We start from the raw sequence: 6,043 nt of genomic DNA, 5'->3' as shown, positions 1-6,043 counted from the left end.
ACAAGATAAATCTCAGAAGAACCAGAAATTTCTCCATGTCTACAGGATTAAGTCCTGGGTTGCTGTGTTCCTCAGACTGTCATGGGAGCTGCACTTTTTTACCTTAGAGAGGAGAATTCAGGTATTCAAGGTTTAGAGGCTGAGACCCACCTTCCCAAAGAAAAGCTTTAGAGAACTAAAAGCCATAACAAATCATGGCACAGGGTCATCTTCATTAGCCAAAAAAAGGGAGGGGGGCCAGTGGGCCTAAGCTTACAAAGAACCACCACCATCCTCCTCACATCCTCTGAAGCTGTATGACAAATACAAATTAATAAGGCTCTGGTAGGTTTTATGTATCACTCTATGTAATGTAATGATTCCATGTTTTGGTGTGTGTGTTACTTTAAATGTTTAGTTGGAATGCAGTAATACCAGAAGAGTGATAGAGGGTGACAAGTGTGATTTGATTGGCTGACTGAGAGTATGAGAGCAGGGGTGTCTGAGAGGATTCTATGATTTGAGAGAGATACTCCAAATCATTAATGAACAAATCAGTACAGTACTTCCTCAGGGCCACATAGTCCTCTGAAGTGCCCAAACCTTAGGTCATTCTACCAAAAGAGAGAGATTTGGAATTTTTAATTCCTGATGGCAGCAGAAAACTATGAAGTTTATGTACTCAAGAGAATGTTTAAAGGTAAAAACCTCTCCCTAAAAAGTGAGGATGTCACACACTACTTTTCATGTGACTATCCCTCTTCTCACTGGCTAGTTCTGCTTTTAAGCCAAGGACTGAGTTCCCCTAGTAAGAGTAAACTGGTAGCACCTGGGCAAATAACCATCAAAACTGAACCACCCATAAGCCAAAGTTCCTACCTACTTGCAGGGCTCCATGGGTGTGCAGAAAATGGATGTTTGGCAAGGATACTTCACAGGATCCTCACAGCAGCATGAAACCTGGCAGAACAAAAGTCAGAAGATGGCCACTGTTCTGCTAGCTGCCCTCTTTACTGCTCCAACAGCCCTTTGACACTGGATTGGGAGAGAATGACTGAAAAGTCACCCATTGAATTTTTATGGCAGAATGGGGATTTACCTTTCAGTTTTCCAAGATTCCACTTCAACCAACCAGTACCATTCTTAGCAGAAAACAGCCTATATTTTCCAAGGTACTTCTTTCCCAATTCCCTTCATTTGTTGGCCAGCTTGAGAATACCTTTTGAGAAAGTGGTCAAGTGAATGGGTATTCAATATTTTCAAAGAACATATTAATATAGCATCTCCTGCCTCCCTGAAGAGAATTGTCTTGTACTGGGAAACATGTTTTCTAGAGTTGCTATATTCCTTCTGGATATAAATGATTCCTAAGGATGAGCTTACGAAAAAGCTAAACCAGCTAAACTGGACCCTTTTGAGTATAAACTCATACCACTTAAATCTCCCTTTTGTGCTTTGCAAGAGCAGATAGTCTCACCTGCAAGCAAAAATAAGAGAAGCCTCCAACAATAAGATCAGAGGTGTCAAACTCATCTGTTACAAGGGCTGGATCTGACATATGTTACTTTATCAGGCCATGTGTGCCATAAAATGTAATGCTAGGTACCAGAGCTATAAACTTTACAAATGATACAGGCAAACCAAATTAACAATATTTTTTACTCAAAATATTAACAGAACCAATTGATCCTAGGAGTGAAAGCAATTGATTTACTGGGGAATCCAATTCCCCCCCCCCCAAATAAATGCATTTAATCATATGCAAGACTAGGTTTTTCCCAAGAGATACCATAGAATGGGGGGGTATCTTACATTCCCATACAAATTAGTTATAGCACTTTTAGGAGATGAGTTTTCTTCCTTGCAAGTAAATACAGTAGTTTTTCAGCATCCCCCCACTGCCAGTTCTCATCCCTCCTGCATTTCCCACAGAAGCAGCAAGTCTGAGCAGAAAGGCCGATGACAGGCTGTTTCCGAAACCTCCAAGGGGTGCTTTTTGCCCTCCCATGACCCCTAACAGAACAGATATGGGGGAGAAGGGAGGTCACCATCCCGCATGCTACTTGACACTCACGTTGCCTCCCAGCTGGGACATTTCCCCCCAATCCTCGCTGAGCTGCACTGGTCTCTTAAGGTGCCACTAGACTCAGATCAAGGCCTTCACTGCCATCTCCCCCACACTATTTTACCTCAGCCTCACAACCCTGCCCCCTAGCAATTTCCTATATCTTGACAGCTTTGACCACAAAAACCTCTTGGTACGTGCCTGCTCCTCTCCCCCCCGCCCCCGTGAGCAGCCTCCTACCTTCCCTCCCTCACACCAGTTGCTTGTGGGCTGGATAAGAGCCCTGCACGGGCCAGTTCTGGCCCCCAGGCTGTATGTTTGACACCACTGATATAGATGAAAAAAAATCAAGAATTCAAGGGGAACAACAACACATCAATTTATAGCATTTCTTATCCTAAAAGGGCTCCACGTTTCCATGTGTAGGTAGAGTGGGTCAGAATCCCTCAAACAGCAATTTGCAACAATCTGTTCTGGTTTTATATTAATGGATCAATTGCATTTTCATCCTGTTCCTCCTCCTCCTAGAAACTCAGGGCAGCATTCATAGTCCTCCACTTTATCTTCACAGCAACCCAGTGCTGGCTCTCAATGTAGTCCTCTGTTTTGTCTTCACAGTAACCCAGTGCTGGCTTTCAATGTATCTTATATTAATATTATTTGGCAATAAGACAGTTCAGCAGAGGACTGCAATTTACTGGAAGACTGGCTCAGATTACAAATATCTATATATCTAATAGCCAAGGCGCCCCCACGTGCAGATATCTAAATCCACACATCGGGGGCACCTGGGGGGCAGGGAGATTTTCCTGCACATTTGGAGCAATCCACAGAAGTGCAGAAAAATCTAAAAACTAAAAAACTATAGAGGGAATACTTAAATCCCCCCCAAAGTAAAGGAGCATTCCCTGCACATGTGCAGGGAATGCTCTGAGAAGGCTTCGCTGCTGCTGCTGCCTACCCCTGCCACAGGGGGTGGGGGGGGGGGCAGGAGAAGGCTTGCAGCCGCCACCACCGGGGAGGGGGAGTGGGAAAGTTTGGTGGACCAGCCTCGCTGCTGCTGGGGAGGGAGGGGAGAAAGGAGAAAGCTTGGCAGGCCGGCCTCACTGCCACCGCTGCTGGGGAGGGGGGGGGAGAAGGAGAAAGCTTGGCGAGTTGCCCTTGCCGCCACCACTGGGGGGAGAAGGCTGGGCTCACCTGCTGCTGCGTCTCCTGCTTCTGCAGGCCGGGAGCTGTGGGGAATACATCCCCCCCACACAAGTATTGCGGGTCCCACCTCTTGTTTTATAAATATTTTTAAGATGTCTATCTTCAACGTGGTCTCTGTGCTTCACACCCATGTGATACAGTGCGCCTGCACTGGATCGATCGGCATTGTAGCAAGCTCTAACAGATTTTCGCGCCCAGACCTCAGGCATGTACAGGAATCCCACCACACATGCCCAGAGGGGTGGGTGCGGACATCCCGCCAGTTCCTTTCTTTCTGCCACGCTGGAAGCACCTTTCCTTCGTCGGTCAGATTGGTAGCTATTTTCCTCAGAGGCTCTTCAGATTTCTCTTCGGTTTTTCCTCTTAGTTTTCACCTTTCCTTCATTTCTTCGTTTTTTCTTTTAAAAAAAAGAATTTTATTTAGTTTACCTGCACCAGGTAATGCCTCTAAGGTGCCCCCCGTTCCGACGACAGTATCGGCATAGGAAGCTCCAGTCGCTCCACCGATACCGACCATCCAGCTGATGGACTCTCCAATACACCAGCTAGACCACGACACACTGGTTGACATGCGTCCTTTCTCCAACATCGATAATGTTGAGATCCTCAGTCGTCCCCTGGGCACGGATCGTTCTCCCTCTGCTCGACGTCTACAGTCTCAGAGTTCCGCATCGATATCAATGCAGGTCAACATCAACAGATCCCTCCAAACACTCAACGTCATCCTCCCCGTCTGTTTGCCGAAGATCAGCCTTTCGATATCGATGATCGGGCTGATAGGGGCCGCTCACGGAGGCGAGATACTACACTGTCTCCAAGATGCTCCCGCTCTAGGAGTAGATCCTCATGAGTCTTCCTACCCCCACCACCTCCTGCCCTTTCCTGGGATCACCGTCAACTACATTATCTTTATGGAGCTTATCCATCCGCATCTATGCCGTGGTTGACTCCAGCGGGTTACTCAGATTGGGATCGTTACTGTGCTCACAGATCACGGTCACCCTGTAGATTGAGGCCAACACACTTCGCGTCTCTTTTCCCGGCTCCGGCGCCACACACATACCGGGTCACATGAATGTGCATGTGGACCACCTGAGTCGGGCACGACTCAGTCTGCACAAGTGGGAAATGAATCCGACTTACCTTCTTCCACTCTTCCGCAAGTGGGGGTTCCCCCAGATGTTTTCACCACCAGGGCGAACAAAAAGTGTCCTCTGTTCTGCAGCCGAGGTGGCAGGGACCCACAGTCTTTAGGGGACGGTCTCCTCTACCCGTGGTCCAGAGAATTTATTTTCCTCTTCCCTCCACTGCCTCTACTTCTGAGAGTGGTCCGCAAAATCATCAGCGACAGAGCGGACAGCATCTCATAACCTTGTGGTGGCTGAGGCAACCATGGTTCTTCACCATCCTCGATCTGTCAGCGGGGGTCTACCACCAATTTCCTCCGGTAGAAGACCTTCTGTTCCTAACCGAGTCCCCTCTCCTATACCACGACGTGCCACGAATGAAGTTGACAGCCTGGAGAGTGGCATCAACAGCTTTTCCTCCCGCATAGCAAATGTGTTGCTAAACTCCAGAAAGTCCACTACGCGAAAATCTTATCATTACAAGTGGCTAAGGTTTTGTTCCTCCTTGGGTAAGGATGCCCCTCAAGCCACCTTCGCAGGTCTCGAGAAGGTTTTCGAATTCCTCCTGTCTCTCGCTGACTCAGGACTGTCACATTCCTTGTTAAAGGTTTATTTGGCTGCACTTTCGGCCTACCATGTTCAAGTTGAGGGATGCACACTGTTCTCAAATCCTCTTTCTAAATGTTTTTTGAAGGGACTGTTACACCTTTACCCTCCCATCAAAAGTCCTGTCATCCCCTGGGACCTTCCCCTGGTTCTTCGCCAACTCACCAGGAAACCTTTTGAGCCTCTCGCAACTTGCGACATGAAATTCCTGTCCTGGAAAACAGCCTTTCTGGTGGCTGTCACTTCAGCAAGGCGAGTTGGAGAAATACTGGCTTTCAGACATGACGCTCCTTACTTGTCATTTTTGCCAGATGGCATCCGCCTTGTACCTGACATCTCGTTCTTGCCAAAGGTAGTTTCAGAGTTTCACCTACAGGCAGAAGTCTTCCTCCTGGATTTCTTCCCTGCTCTGACATTCCCAGAGGAGAGGCTGTTACACACTTTGGACACGAAACATGCGCTTCTGTTCTACCTAAACAGAACCCGCCCAACGAGACGTGACTGTCAACTGTTCGTTTTCTATGTACCAGCAAGGCTGGGAACTCACATCATGGCTCAGCGTTTGTTAAGGTGGATTGTAGGTCTCATCCACCTCTGCTATCTTATCGCTAAGCAGCCATTGCCTGGACCTATCAGGGCTCATTCAACCCAAGCTGTTGCAGCCTCAACTGCCGTCCTCCAGGGAGTTCCCTTAATGGACATTTGCAGAGCCGCTATGTGGGCTACACCTAATACGTTCATAAGGCACTACGCCCTAGATGTCCGAAAGAACTCTCGTACTAATATGGGACATCTTATCCTCGGCTTCACAGTAATGACCTGCCAGCACCCTCCTCCAGGTAGGCCACTGCTCGCTAATCTCCCATGGGTGTGAAGCACAGATACTACATCAAAGATAAACAGGTTGCTTACCTGTTACTGGTGATCTTCGAGTGGTCATCTGTGCATTCACACCACCCGCCCTCCTTCCCCGCTGCTGTCAGCTTCTACATTTTTCATAGGAGTTGATTCGCGGTGGTTTAAAGGAATTAGCGGGATGTCCGCGCCCACTCCTCTG

The sequence above is a fragment of the Gekko japonicus genome, unplaced genomic scaffold (genome assembly GCF_001447785.1).
Source record: "Gekko japonicus isolate JY-2015 unplaced genomic scaffold, Gekko_japonicus_V1.1 scaffold793, whole genome shotgun sequence".
Classification (NCBI taxonomy): domain Eukaryota; kingdom Metazoa; phylum Chordata; class Lepidosauria; order Squamata; family Gekkonidae; genus Gekko; species Gekko japonicus.
This window is presented reverse-complemented; position numbering follows the sequence as displayed.